Source organism: Oncorhynchus masou, chromosome 17, assembly GCF_036934945.1.
Source record: "Oncorhynchus masou masou isolate Uvic2021 chromosome 17, UVic_Omas_1.1, whole genome shotgun sequence".
In the NCBI taxonomy this organism is placed as follows: Eukaryota; Metazoa; Chordata; class Actinopteri; order Salmoniformes; family Salmonidae; genus Oncorhynchus; species Oncorhynchus masou.
In genome coordinates, this window is record NC_088228.1 from 16,691,699 (window position 1) to 16,708,076 (window position 16,378).

Here is a 16,378-nt window from a genome sequence, read left to right on the forward strand (position 1 = left end):
TTCTGTCACCAGTGTTTTATTTTGATTTTTTACAATTTGTTTGTTTTTCCATGGTACATGGTTTGGTGAATGGACCAACCAGACCCTCAAGACTGCTATGGATAAGTCCCTTGATTGGTACCAGGAAGAGTGGGAGAACAACCTGAAGGTAATTCTCTTTGCACACAACAGCAGCATCCAGGCAGAGTATGGACGGGAGCCACAGCTGATAAACAATGTAATTGTATGTAATGTACAAGCACTGCATATACTGTCTTTCAAATGTGTAATCGACTTAGTGTTTGTCTATTGCTATTTTTGTATAACGTCCTTTCAGATCACCACACCTGATGTGGTGGAAGTTGTCGATCCAGATCAGAACGCCTTTGAGGACCACATTCAGGCACGGACTGAGAAGGATGTGGAGTTTTTTTGACGAGGTAAAAATGGTTGTCCACTGTTTAACTTTTTTTCTGGCCCTCCAAGAGATATGTAAGAAATGTATTTGTAATATGAAATATAATTTCACTTATTCTTCTTAATCAAGGTGAGACTGAACATGGACAAGGCGCAGGAGAAACAGGAGAGCTACCGGAGCAGAATCAAGAAGGGCACCAAGCGCTACGACATGTGAGCGAATGACTTGGTTTGGAAGAAGGACCAAAGGAAGGCGAGACCTGGGAAACCTCACTGCTCTTTCACCTCCTAGCTGGGGTCACCATCTATTAAAGTGAATATAACAAATCTCATATAACTATTTGTATTTGCACATAAAATAAACTGAAGCTTGTTTTAGTTTCCCTAACACTGATATTTTTCTCATTATCTTCTGGTTACCTCGGTGGAAGCCAACAACTTCTCCAGTTGGCCGGTCGACCACTGACGCCCTACACTTCGCTGAAGTCCAATAGACAAAGTATGTTAAGTTTGGTTGACATTAGAGAAAGCAAGAAAGGGTAGTTATGCTGAGCTTATAAAAATGTATATCTTCAATTTCTCTCCAAATGCCTTTCCAAGTGTTGAAAAGTACATATCTCCCATTTATAACACTGCACTAATCCATCACATTTTCACACAGTAAAGTGTAACTTTACTGTTTACATCGTTGTCTCCTACTCTGTTCCCTTTACTCTGCTCCTGTTCTCCAGGGCCTAGGGGTTCAGCTCAACACCCAGATGTGGATCCACCTGATGTTCTCCATTACCAACCACCCTCCAGCTTTTCATTACATCAGCTACTGTTATTGTCAAGTTGTCATTATCTGCTAAGAAAGAGCAAGACAACTATCATACTGGGCACATCATATGTGAGATACACAGATTAACTAAAAACACAAGCACTGCAAACACTCAGAGCAGCAGTGCCTGGACTTTGCAGTCAAGTCCCCCTTCCGAAACGGGCTGCCTGTTGAGAACAAGTGACAGGCAGAACATTCCCACAGCAACCACCTCCTCAATATCCCCCCCACACAGCAACCACCTCCTCAATATCCCCCCCACACAGCAGCAACCACCTCCTCAATATCCCACACACACACAGCAACCACCTCCTCAATATCCCCCCCACACAGCAACCACCACCTCCTCAATATCCCACACACACAGCAGCAACCACCTCCTCAATATCCCACACACACAGCAACAACCACCACCTCAATATCCCACACACACAGCAACAACCACCACCTCAATATCCCACACACACAGCAACAACCACCACCTCAATATCCCACACACACACAGCAACCACCTCCTCAATATCCCACACACACAGCAACAACCACCACCTCAATATCCCACACACACAGCAACAACCACCACCTCAATATCCCCCACACACACAGCAACCACCTCCTCAATATCCCACACACACACAGCAACCACCTCCTCAATATCCCACACACACAGCAACAACCACCACCTCAATATCCCACACACACAGCAACAACCACCACCTCAATATCCCACACACACAGCAACAACCACCTCCTCAATATCCCCCACACACACAGCAACCACCTCCTCAATATCCCACACACACAGCAACAACCACCTCCTCAATATCCCACACACACAGCAACAACCACCACCTCAATATCCCACACACACAGCCATGCCATCTCAATATCCCACACACACAGCAACAACCACCTCCTCAATATCCCACACACACAGCAACAACCACCACCTCAATATCCCACACACACAGCAACAACCACCACCTCAATATCCCCCCCACACAGCAACAACCACCACCTCAATATCCCCCCCACACAGCAACAACCACCACCTCAATATCCCACACACACAGCAACAACCACCACCTCAATATCCCACACACACAGCAACAACCACCACCTCAATATCCCCCACACACACAGCAACCACCTCCTCAATATCCCACACACACACAACAACCACCACCTCAATATCCCCCACACACACAGCAACCACCTCCTCAATATCCCACACACACACAACAACCATCTCCTCAATATCCCACACACACAGCAACCATCTCAATATCCCACACACCAGAATTCAGTAATTTAGTCTGATTACCATGTGAGCATACAAAAACATCTGCAAATAAATGAATAACACAACTTTACCAAAAAATATCAAAGTTTATGTATTACAATCTTAAATATTGCCAGGTTGGTTTTCATTGTTGTATCCTAGGACCGACAATAGATACATATATTTTCAACCCCAAGGGTGTACTAATGAGCTATGTGAGTTAGAGTTTTTTTAAAAACAAGATTGAGGACTACTGAAATGATATTTCAGTGTAGGGAAGGGCAGGTGAAAATAAAACAGCCAGACAAGCCAGTGAATGACTCAAATGGATTTGCATATGAATGGCGTGGAAATGATCCGACTTCATGATTTGTAAGGTAACTTAAATGTGTCAAGCAGATTACATGTTTTATTTGACATTTCCAAAACGTAGCAACGTTTAAGCATTGGATTTCATGCAATGTTAGCAAGGTACCCAAAAGTAGTTAGAAGTAATGTTTTCATTTTATTAGCTAAAAAACTTGTTTAAACAGAGAAATTGTAATGGAAATCAGCCTTGTTTGCATAGTGATGATGAAAAGAACATCATTTAGGCTGTAATGATATCCAAAATGTTAATAATTTTGCCATCACACCGTTGATATAGCAACGGACGTAGTTTATAGAACCCCATTGTAACGCAGAGGGGGATACTTTTGGCCGGGGGACATTTTGGCATGACAGCGAGCTGGCCTTAACTCTTTATACAATGAGGGGAGGAATGAGGGGCATATGTATTTTGTACAAGAAGAAAATATTGGCACATGGACTAGAGACAACTTGTTTTTATTTTTTTTCATAGCAATTTACAGTTAAGACATCGGAGAAGCATCCATCATTTCAGTTGAATTCATTTAGCTGTGTAACTGACCAGGTATCCCATTTCCCTTTTGGCATATGGCCAATATACCACTGCTAAAGGCTGCTTCTGTATTTTTTTACTGAAGAATGTGTTTGTATCATTATGTTTAGCTTTTTGTGTTTGCTCTTCATGTATTGTGTTATTGATGTGTATGTAGTTACACTATACATACTGTAAGTGTTTGACAGGTCATCATTGTAAATAAGACAAAAATATTGTCCAATAAACCACACCTCGAGCCTTACTGCTTAATTATACAATCTGACCATAGATAACAATCTATAAACACATTCATTAGGGCACATCGCTGTGCTTTCCTGTGACTGAATTTCCTATTGACTAAACTCAGACATGATGGGAGAGAAGATAAGTGGAGCTGAGTTATCACCAGAAGGATCAGGTAAAGACAACAGTGGGTAGAGTCTCTCAGTGAAGGTGCAGTCCGTGAAAGAGTAGATATGAGACCTGGCCTCCACATTGTAAAAGGAGACCTGACCCTTCTTATAATCTACAAACACGCCCACTTTCTGGGGCTTCTCTCTCATGGTGAGGGGAACTACAAGCTCAGTGCGAGCTCCATACTCATTCCTATTCCTCAGCTCTATAGTCCAGGCTCCAAATTCAGGACTCAGTACATTCATCCCCTTCCTGTTGATGGACTCTCTAGCCACTCCTAAGGCCCACCAAGTCTTCTCCTTTACCTGTACCTCATAGTAGAATATCCCTGAAGAGAACCCCTCCATTCCTAACACACGGGGATGACAATCAAACCTCTCTGGGTTGTCAGGGAGTTCCTGCTTTATGGCTCCATATCTCACTTCTTTCCGGTCCTCAGAGAGGATAAGATAAGGACATGCTGTTTCAGGGTCCAGCGTCACATCCACTGCACACTGCTGCATCCTCTTCAGCTTGATTTGAGGAAACATCTCCATCTCTTTATTGAGTGTCTCCTCCAGTTGAGACACAGCTCTCCTCACAGTCCCAACACACAGATCGCTGTGAACACTGATCTCAGACCAGTTCTTGGTAGGTGGAAGGGTGGTATAGAGGGATGTGGAGCTCTGAAGGAGGTGGAGGTGGTCCTTAATATCTGAGAGCTGCTCCAGCTCAGTGCTTCTGCTCTTTAGTTCAGTGATTTCTTGCTCCAGCTCTTCAATGAGCCTTTCAGCCTGTCTCTCGGCTGCTTTCTGCTTCTCCTCAACCACCTCAATGAGCTCAGCCTGGTTTCTCTCAATTGAACGAACCAGAGCAGCGAAGACCTGCAAACTGTCTGCTATCTCTCTCTCTGCATCTCTCTTGCTGAGCACTACTGCCTGTTCAATCTCCTTAACCTTCTTCAGTCTCTCCTGGATCATCTTCTGAAATGTATCCTTACTTTTCCCCATCTGAGCTTTCCTCTCTCCATACTCTTCCTCTATGGGGACAGTCTTATGAGTCTTGAGGTCTGTCTCGGTGCAGAACTGACACACATGCTTAGTCTATCTTACAGAACAGCTCCAGGGGTCTCTCATGCTTCTTACACACGCTGTCTTCCAGGTTCTCCACAGGGTCAATCAGCTTGTGCTTCTTTAAAGACGCCGCTATCCGATGATGCTCCAGGTGAGCCTCACAATAAGAGGTCAGACACACCAGACAGGACTTCAGGGCCATGTGCTTTGTCTCAGTGCAGATGTCACATGGTGGTACTTCAGATTTGTTGAGGGTTGTGGTTTGGGCTTGTCCTGGGGTGATGTGTGACATGAACTGGAGCTAACTCCTTGACTTGAGCAGCCTTCACAGAAGTGAAAGTATTGAAAAAGGGATCTGGTCTCTTATAAACTGTATTTTTACATGTGGGACACTTGCACACGTCAGTGCTATCCCAGTATCCTCTGATACAGGCCCTGCAGAAGTTGTGTCCACAGGGAATGGTGACTGGCTCAGCGAACACATCCAGACAGATAGAACACTGGAGCTGCTCTTCAGAGGAAGCTATAGCTGAGAACAGACCAAAGAAAACTACATCTGTTTTGGCCCCTCTGAAATAAGTCATTCTTTAAAAAATGTTTTTATTTTTATCATTGAATTGTTTGTCAGTGTGAACAATATAATAATACACTGCTTCATACAGTACCAGTCAAAAGTTAGGACACACCTACTCATTCAAGGGTTTTTCTTTTTTACTATTTTCTACATTGTATAATAATAGTGAAGACATCAAAACTATGAAATAACACATATGGAATCATGTAGTAACCAAAAGTGGTAGTCAAATCAAAACATATTATAGACTCTTCAAAAGTAGCTTGCCCACACTGACAGTGTCACCAGCAAAGCTGTCTCATTTATATTATGACAGACCAGCTATATTTATTGTCTCAATTATGACAAACCAGCTACATCTACTGTCTCTATTATGTTATGGCAGACCATCTACATCTATTGTCTTTATTATATTAAGACAGACCAGGCTAGATGTGCTGTCTCTATTTTATTATGACAGACCAGCTAGATCTACTGTCTCAATTATATTATGACAGATCAACTTGATCTACTGTCTCTATTATGTTATGACAGACGAGTTAGATCTACTGTCTCTATTATTTTACGAAAGACCATCTAGATTTACTGTCTCTACTATATTATGACAGACCAGCTAAATCTATTCTCTATTATATTATGACAGACCAGCTAGATCTACTGTCTATTATTTTAACCGGTGTCTTTTTGTGATTTTTTATTTAACTAGGCAAGTCAGTTAACCACTAGGCTACCCTGCCAGCCCCAGCGTAGCCCAGTGGTTAGCATTGGACTAGTAACTGAAAGGTTGCAAGTTCAAATCCCCGAGCTGATAAGGTACAAATCTGTCGTTCTGCCCCTGAACAAGGCAGTTAACCCACTGTTTCTAGGCCGTCATTGAAAATAAGAATTTGTTCTTAAATGACTTGCCTAGCTAAATAAAAAATCTCAAAAAGACATATCGGTTGTAACCAAAAATCTCAAATTTGGACTCATCAGACCAAAGGACAGATTTACACTGGTCTAATGTCCATTGCTCGTGTTTCTTGGCCCTATCAAGTTTCTTCTTATGATTGGTGTCCTTTAGAGGTGGTTTCTTTGCAGAAGTCTGACCATATTTTCGATGTCTTAGCTATTATTCTACAATGTAGAAAATAGTACAAATAAAGAAAAACCCTTGAATGAGTCAGTGTGTCCAAACTTTTGACTGGTAGCTACACCAATCATCATGGGACATGTCAAACAATTATCTCTTCTTTCTTTCTACTCACCTCAGCATGTGTTGACTTTGCTCTTTCTCTTCTTATGATTAGAAAAAAGTCAACATTTACTGGAGAGTAGATGTAGCTTTGTGAATAAGTCTAAAGGATTGTTCCTGTTCATAACATTCAGGTTTCCAGTTTGGTTTCACTTCAGCAATGTGGCCTTACAAAGACCCTCCCAATCAACTGACACGGCTGCTCTTAAAGGAACGGTGTCCAACTTTTACAAGTTGTCTCTCCCTTTCTGTTCATCTTTTATATAATACACTGCTGTTCAGGTATGAAAGATCTCAGGCCGCTAGGGAAATTATAGAGACGATGCCTTGCAGCAAAGCAGCTTTTAAATGGATCCAAACTGGACTTGGGAGAACTGCTGATGCACTACCAAATGTCGAAATTGAACGTTGTACTATTCAAACTCTCAACAGTGTTTTCCTGGGGGGATGCAGCGTGGGGTTCACATATAAGTCTCATCTACTGTGTGTGTAGAGAACTAAACCTGCCACAATTATAAATAAATACACACAGAAACAGATAAATAAATCCACACAATTAAATGAGCAAGGAAATACAATATACTGACTAAAATGAATACATTTTCTCTACATATCTGTATGTATTATCTAATTACTCGAAATGTAATTAATTTTAATATTTTTTTTATCTTTATTCATTCATGTAGTTTTTTCTCCAATATGGTAACATCAATCAAACGTCTGTGGGTGGAATATAACACACCATTGGTTGATCGGTCACAATAACTATGAGCCACAATAGTGGAATTTGTTTTCATCTTGAAAATGAAAGTACCCCATGAAACTGACGCAAACCAATACAAATATTGGAATCATGCCATATTTAGACTAGATAATGCTTTACAGGTTTGGAATGTTGTTTAAAAAAGTCAGTCTTGTTGTATTTATATAGAGTCCAATGGCGGCAAAGTTTACACCACTCCTGCCGACACTTGAAATTGCGCATGGTGACCTTAGGCTTGAGTGCAGCCATGGAAACCCATTTCATGAAGCTCTGTACGAAAGGTTCTTGTGCTGACGTTGCTTCTTGAGGTAGTTTGGAGCTTGGTAGTGAGTGCTGCAACCGATGACAGAAGATTTGTACGCGCTACGCTTTTCAGCCTTCAGCGGTCCCGTTCTGTGAGTTTGTGTGGCCTACCACTTAACGGCTGAGCCATTGTTGCTCCTAGATGTTTCTACTTCACAATAACAGCAGTTACAGTTGACCGGAGAAGTACTAGCAGGGCACAAATTTGATGAACTGACTTGTTGGAAAGGTGGCCTCCTATGACAGTGGCACATTGAAAGTCACTGAGCCCTTCAGTAAGGCCATTCTACTGACAATGTTTGTCTTTAGAGATTGCATGGCTGTGTGCTTGCTTTTTATACACCGGTCAGCAACTGGTGTGGCTGAAATAGCCAAATCTACTAATATGAAGGGGTGTCCACATATTGTACAGTGAAATATAAGTATGCAATTATGAAGTCAAAATCGCACTGTGGATGTATTAAACTTCTGTCATTTTTTTGTCAAATTAATTATTGTTTTTTGTTGAATTCATATAACATGATAAACTGGGTGGTTCAAGCCCTGAATGCTGATTGGCTGAAAGCTGTTGTATTTCAGAATGTATACCACGGGTATGACAATTACATTGGTAACCAGTTTATAATAGCAATAAGGCGCTTAAGGTCTGTGTCCAGGCACTCTGCGATGTGTCGTGCATATTCAATTGACCATATACCACACTTCCTTGGGCCTTTTGCCTATTGCTTAATTATAACACAGCATTGTTGAATACTCGTTTCTGATTGGCTAGAAGGGCATTCTAGAATAGACACTAAAACCAGATAACGGGAGAGTTGGAAAAGATATTGGGACACCTTGCAATCATGATGCAATTTGCACCTACACATGCAGACCTACAAAGCTACAAAGTTACAGAAAGTTAAACCAACAACCACAAACTGAAATGGGATTCATTGTAAAAGCAGCTCCAAGGAGGACATTTTTTTTTTTAGCATCTGACGACCTAACGTGGTGAGTGACAAACATACATTTCTCTGGTCCCTATGTTGCAGTCTTGACGCAAGTGGCACTATACTGTCAAATCCTCCCACGTTTCTAGTTTGGGAGCAACTGTTTTCAGCAACTGGTATTTTTGAATTCGGTTGTCATATTGGCAGGTTTGCTAGCAACAAACTATTTAGCTAGCTTCTCGCCTAGTGTTTGATATGCAATGCGATTTCCTCATAATGAACAGTGTTGAGTGTCCTGACAAGAATGCAGACTTTTCTAGCTATGCCAGACAAAAATCAGGCATTATCAGCTCATTGTTATGGATATACAGTGGCTTGCAAAAGTATTCACCCCCCTTGGCATTTTTCCTATTTTCTTGCCTTACAAACTGGAATTAAAATACATTTTTGGAGGTTTGTATCATTGTTTCACAATAAAAGAAATCTAAACAATACAACAAAACTTTAGCATGCAGTACCCCAAAGTGAATACTTTGTAGAGCCACCTTTGCAGCAATGTTGTAAGCTTGTCACATCCAGCCACTGGGATTTTTGCCCATTCATCAAGGCAAAACTGCTCCAGATCCTTCAAGTTGGATGGGTTCCGCTGGTGTACAGCAATCTTTAAGTCATACCACAGATTCCCAATTGGATTGAGGTCTGGGCTTTGACTAGGCCATTCCAAAACATTTAAATATTTTTGCTTAAACCACTCGAGTGTTGCTTTAGCAGTGTGCTTTGGGTCATTGTCCTGCTGGAAGGTGAACCTCCGTCCCAGTCTCAAACCTCTGGAAGACAAACAGGTTTCCCTTAAGTATTTCCCTATATTTAGCGCCATCCATCATTCCTTCAATTCTGACCTGTTTCTCAGTCCCTGCCGATGAATAAAATCCCCCCAGCATGATGCTGCCACCACCATGTTTCACTGTGGGGATGGTGGTCTCTGGGTGGTGAAAGGTGTTGGGTTAGTGCCAGACATAGTGTTGTCCTTGATGGCAAACATTTTTTTTGTCTCACCTGACCAGAGTATCTTCTTCCATATGTTTGGGGATTGTCCCACATGCCTTTTGGTGAACACCAAACATGTTTGCTTATTTTTTTCTTTAATTTTAAGCAATGTCTTTTTCTGCCCACTCTTCTGTAAAGCCCAGCTCTGTGGAGTGTACGGCTTAAAGTGGTCCTACGGACATATACTCCCTCCTTGCCTGGTTCGTGAGTTTTGCTGGGTGGCCCTTTCTTGGCAGGTTTGCTGTGGTGCCATATTCTTTTCATTTTTTAATAATGGATGTATTGGTGCTCAGTGGGATGTTCAAAGTTTCTGATATTTATTTATAACCCAACCCTGATCTGTACTTTTCCACAACTTCGTCCCTGGCCTGTTTGGAGAGCTCCTTGGTCTTCACGGTGCCGCTTGCTTGGTGGTGCCCTTTGCTTAGGGGTGTTGCAGACTCTGGGGCCTTTCAGAACATATACTGAGATCATGTGACACTTAAAGTCCTCCTGTGTGCAATCGAACTAACTATATGACTTCTGAAGGTAATTGATTGCACCAGATCTTATTTAGGGGCTTCGTAGCAAAGCGGGTGAATAGATATGCACACACCACTTTGGTTTTTAATTGTTTTTTCATTTTACTTCACCAATTGACTCTTGTGTATGTCCATTACATGAAATCCAAATAAATACATTTCAATTACAGGTTGTAATGCAACAAAATAGGAAAAACGCCAAGGGGGATGAATACTTTTACAAGGCCCTGTTTTCAAATGAATGTCAAAAGAAAAAACAGAACATAAAAGAAAGAACGATTGGATCGCATCCATAAATATCAAAGGACCGACTGGGTTGCATCTTTAGCAATCAAAAGATGAAAGTATGAGTCTGCTTATATAAATATTTATTTTACCAGTAAATGTGTGCTTAGTATTGTTCTCTTTGGTAACTGATATAAGCGGGATAAACAGCGTAAACAAACGCAACGCAGCCAGAAACGTTTATTGCGTTGCATTTGTTTAAGCTGTTTATCCCACTTATATCACAGTTACCAAAGAAAACAATACTAAGCACACATTTACCAGTAAAACAAATATTACTTATATAAGCAAACTCATACTTTGATCTTGTACAAAAATAAATCAGTTACTCACCTTGTCCACTGTGTGCGCCTCTCTGTGACATAAGCTAAACATCTAGCTGGCTATCTCTCTACAATGTACACTCAAAAATACAGAAAGGAGTGGGAATGAAACCCTGAATTGAAAGGCTGGTTGAAGCCGTTTATTGGAGATGATACACAGGCACACTGCCTGTATTATAAGGCTGATTTCTACACCAAACTTAGTGATGTAAAAAAACATGACAACTCAGAAACATACTCAAAAGCCTTATAACAGTTCCACCCAAAACAAGCTGCCATTTATGGTTAAAAGAAATTGACTGCAAAAAAGGCTGAGGCCACCATGGCATTTAGCTATCGCTGAACACTGTTCCATGCTGGCATGTGATCACATTGGAGGAGCATGTAGAGCTGCTTTCTCAGACTCCACTGCTGCTACCACTTCAACATGCACAGGACAAAGTGCACAGAAATGATTAATGCTGTTCTAGCACCATACTTTCTGAAAAAGTTGGTCGCCGGTGTGGGTGACCAGAGTTGCAGCATCCTCTTCAATGAGTTCACGAATTGAAGTGTTTCTAAGTACCTGGGGGTTGTGATAAGGTACTTTAGTGACACCAAGCAGACAATTGTATCACCATTTCTGGGGCTTATTGAGTTGGAGGGAGGAGATGCTAAATCTATAGCCCCGTGCTGTTGTGGCTTTCCTCAAGAAGTGTTGTCTTAAAGAGAAACTCCTGGGGATGGGGACTGACAATGCCTCTGTTATGACGGGGATTAACAATGGGGTTCATAAAGTGCTGAAGAAGTATGGCCTCAAATATCTGGTTCTTATTCGCCGTGTGTGCCACTCTGCAGCTTGCTGTAAGTCATGCTTCCAATGACACTATCCCCTGTAGTGTGGAGTACTGGGTATGAGACTTATAACTGGTCTTATAACTGGCCTACAAGGCCATATATGAGACCATCAACTGTTGGGAGAAACCTTTACAGATAACCAAGGTGTGTGCCACACATTGGCTCCAGGGTGCTGAATCCGCTGGCAAATGTTGATGTACTAAAAGGGCCAATAATGGATACATCAGTCCCAAACCGTACCTTGGTTACCTTTTTGAGTCAAAGGCAGCTGAGCTCCACCTTGCACCTGAGGATGAAAACAATGTGTAGCATTCACCATCTCCCTCACTAATGATGAGTTGAGGGTGACTGCCAGACAACATCGAAGCATTGCAGTACATGTCAGTCTTCAATGTGGAGGAAACTAAAGCACAATAAGAGCCCTGGTGAAATAGAAAAAAATAGCCAAGCACCTTGGTAGACAAGATTGTCTAGCAATGGTGTGCCATCCATCTTAGTAAATGGAATGGGACAAAAAAAAAAGCACACTGGGCTTCTGGAGTGAGATTTGGAAGTTCAGGGATGCAGCTGATATCAACCCGTTTCAAGAACTTGCCATGGCTGCTGTGTCTGTGTTGTCCTTGCCACACTCGAATGCTGAAGTCCAGAGAGTATTCAGCCAGAGTGTGGTAAAAAACAAACTTAGAAATCGGATGTCCTTGCAGACCCTTAACTCCATCCTGTACATTAGATATGGACTGAAGCTGTCTAATGAGGCTTGCTATGAGCAGCTTTTTGGCACATCAGCTGCTTACTCATTTAAGTCAGCTCCTTCAGTTACTGAACCTGCCATAGAGAGCCTTGACCAAAATGACAATGACCCACTCTTTCTGTGAGCCAGCACAGCCTGTGTGTGTGTGGAGGGGGGTCTGAAAAAAAACAAAAAACAATTAACCTGAATTATGGCCAGACTAGTTTCCATAATTTTCTCACATTGCCATTGACAGTTTTTTCTATTGTCTCCTTTTGGTCCATTTAGATTGTATACAAAAAATGTATAACACATTATGGTTAAAAATGTTCATGTTTTACCGTGACTTGTGGACCATAATGTTTTTTAACCTTAAGAAAACTAAACTAAAACCCCCCAAAAACGAAGTAACTCCACTAGTGTCTCTTTTGGGTCACTTCTGCCTGTCCCAAGTCTGAATAAAGGAGGAGGGTTGGAATTGTGAAAAAAAACAACACAAAATCGACAGAAAATCCCTTTGTAGTTCTAAACATATATAGGGTGTTTTTTTTAACTCACTTTGTCTTTCCCACAACGTTATTCCTCTCTCCTACAGCGTCCATCACAATTACATGCACATGGCGACTTTTAGGACAGCCAATAGCTACTTTCCTTACTGAGGAGTTGGCAACACTGTACAGTGGGTTGCTCTGGCAGTGCTGGCCGCTGTTGAAAACGACGAATCTCCATATTATCTGCTTTTCCGTGTGGAGGTATGCATCGACAATTTGGGGCAACTAGCTGCTACAAGAGACATGTGTGAACGAATATCTTTGCTAGCTATTCATACAATTAATAAACTTGATAAAAAATGTAACTAGCCAGCTACCTTAAATGCAGGGGCCAAACTAGCTAACGTTAGTTTACTCCCACCATCAGAGTTCACCTTAGCTAGCTAAACAGACTGTGGCTTGGTTTCTAGAAAATAGCAATTAACTAGATATATTGGTAGCTGTATTTGAAAGACTAGCTAGTTAGACTATTTTGCAGTTTTTGTTAAACAGGCAGGGGAACAAAGTAGTTTATCGATTGGTGAGAAAGTTAGCAAGATAAATGCCTCTTAATTTCACAGCAAATAGGCTGTTTTCATATACACCTGCTTTATTAGGCTTGTGCACATTTACAAGTGTTTCATTGGCTAGTTAGCTAAGTTACTGAGCTAATTATTCATATTTTTGTTGAATTTCAGGTGCAGTGTTGACAGGCCAGGGACCATATTCACAAAGAATCTCAGAGTAGAGTAGGATTGTCTTCACATTGACTACAATTACATTGACAAGGAGGTTATCCTAGATCACTCAGATGTTTTGTGAATATGGGCCCAGGAAGAAAGCTGTTGCCCAATACCTTGCACAGCAGTCACTTCACCACAGGACCCTAGAGCAGACAAACCTTTTTATTTAACCAGGCAAGTCAGTTATGAACAAATTCTCATTTTACAGCCTACCCTGGCCAAATCCTCCCCTAACGACGCTGGGCCAATTGTGAGACGCCCTATAGGACTCCCGATCCCGGACGGTTGTGATACAGCCCTGGATAGAACCAGGGTCTGTAGTGACACCTCAAGCACAAAGAGATGCTGTGCCTTAGACATGGTGACACTTCGTCAAAGCAGCCTGAATGTAAACTATGGCCTTCCGTGGTACCGAAAGAAAGGGTCTTACCTGGGAGTACAGCAACACTGTCTCACAGCCATTCTGTCAACATGGATTGTATGTAACCACTCAAATTATGCTACAGACATTCACTTTGTCTAGTTGTCCCATTCTTCAATCTTGTCAGGGATAGATATATATCATATACATGAATAAAAATGTATTAATCTAGACATGACTCTTTTACTCTAGGCCTTTTGAAGCATAAACTAAGGCTGCGTTCACACAGGCAGCCCAATTATGTTTTGTTTTTCACTAATTGGTCTTTTGACCACTCATATCAGCTGTGAACAACATCTGATGTTGAAACACCAATTAGTGAAGAAAATACCAGAATTGGGCTGCCTTTGAACACAGCCTATGTGTTGTCTTTGTTGAGGGAACTATCTGCAGATAGCTGACAACAGGGTGGAAGGTTTTTTGGATGTACTGCTCTAGAGTTCCATTGCCCAGCAGACTCACCTGGAGATTAGGGGGATGGATATGTTAGTTTTGATAAAAGTCTGGGACTATTACAAGGAGGTGAGCGAATGAGTTTGTGTGTACAGTAAATCCAACCCAACCAGTGGCCCTGTATAATATGCTATGCTGTCACACAGGCAGACCGTCACAGTGAAGGAGGTTTACATAGTATACTTTTATGAGTGTAGCTTACTTCTCTGTGCTCTGGAGAGATGAAAGGTAGTTGGTCAGAAGGCTCGCAGGACAATTCTGTCTCTGTAGCACCTGGAGAGTAATAGAGGTAGTTTGCTAGAATGAGAACTTGGACCTCCCACTGGCCCAGCACCTCTTGCCTAGCATTATGCAATGGAAAGGAAAACAATATCATGACTTACTGACAGAGAGTGCTCCATGTTCCTGCTGGTAACAAGCCTCAACCTAGATGTAGAAAAATGTTCTGCCTCCACCAGGCTTCAAGAGATCAGATGACAAATTGCAGAGATTAACACAATTAAAATGGTACCTGTATTTAGGATTCATAAATGACAATAGGAGCTGATTTAAAATGGCTACAACAAATGACATGGTTTACATGTGAATTTATAGCTAGATAAACTATTTTATGGCACCACTTCTCATCTCACTAAGAATTGCTAATGCAAAAAGCAATTCCACTATTGTGGCTAATCTGTACTGTGGCTACCTTCACATAGTTGATTTCCATCATGACATCATGCTCCTCATTTGATTGTAGTTAGCTTAGTTGCTCGTTTAGATGCCAGTGTTTAAGACCTAATATTGCAACCAAACTGCTTCAAATATGTATTATGTCAAGAATTAGCCTAGGTATGTAGCTAACTAAATGACATCCCTATTAATTAAGTATGCATTCTATATTAAGTGATCTAGCCAACATGCATTACTTCTGTCATGCCATGGCACTGCTTGCTTTACATTTGACAAATATTTCTGTACTGTAGCTAGCTAGATAATAATGATTTATGATAATGCAGTTTAGTTCATTAGCTAACTAACTAAGTGTGAGTCTGGCTGTTAAACGCAGCTAGCTAGCCAACTCGAATTAATTATATGTAGCCAAGCTAGCGAGCTTGATACTCACTCAGTAACGTTCGTTGACAGTAACATGGTTTTCTGGGCAATCCCGGTCAAGTCCTTCCTACTCCCGTCTCTTGGTCTTCTTCTAGGTTCAAAACAATATGACTGTAGTCCGGTGGCTTATTGTCAAAAGTAACGCAGTCAACGGCTCAGTGTTCTACAACTGCTCACCTGCTTCTAAAATCAAGGAAGAGCAATGTTTTATGGTGGCACAGCTGCATATAATCGATTTTTATCTCCAACTTCAGCCCAAAAAACGGTGACATATAATATTAACAGATATTAATAGATAGATATCAGTAGCGTGCCGTGGGCCTGGGGCCTGGGCCTTCAGTGAGGTCCTACACAGTCCCACCCAAATTAATCCACCTCTTATTACCATCATTATGATGCCATGGCTCTAGACACTATACATTTAGACAGAAACGCAGTATAACCAGGTGTTGCGTCACCTTGAAATTGACATTTTTATTCCAAGAATTGCAGGGGAAGAGTACAATACAGTACAGTTCAACTAATAGGCAAGAACATAGTAGAGTGCAACAGAGTTATATTAATATTCTTCTATCCATTTCTGGTCCACAAACTTTGTGCTTTAAGCCCCCCCCCCAAAAAAATACAATGTGTTCACTAAACAGCGCATTGTTGCACCCAAAGCAGTTTCACCGTGATGATAAAGACATAACTATTCACTGAAAATAAAAGAAAGAAAACAAATAATTTGCAACATA

The 16,378-nt window shown here is 41.4% G+C and overlaps 1 protein-coding gene and 1 pseudogene across 1 annotated transcript in view; both read right to left on the reverse strand.

Annotated features, from left to right (window-relative positions):
• The window catches only part of LOC135558621 (chloride channel protein 2-like), a 123,040-nt gene that overhangs the window by 26,432 nt on the left and 80,230 nt on the right, over nucleotides 1–16,378 (reverse strand).
• LOC135558620 (E3 ubiquitin-protein ligase TRIM39-like) lies at nucleotides 3,308–5,230 on the reverse strand (annotated as a pseudogene).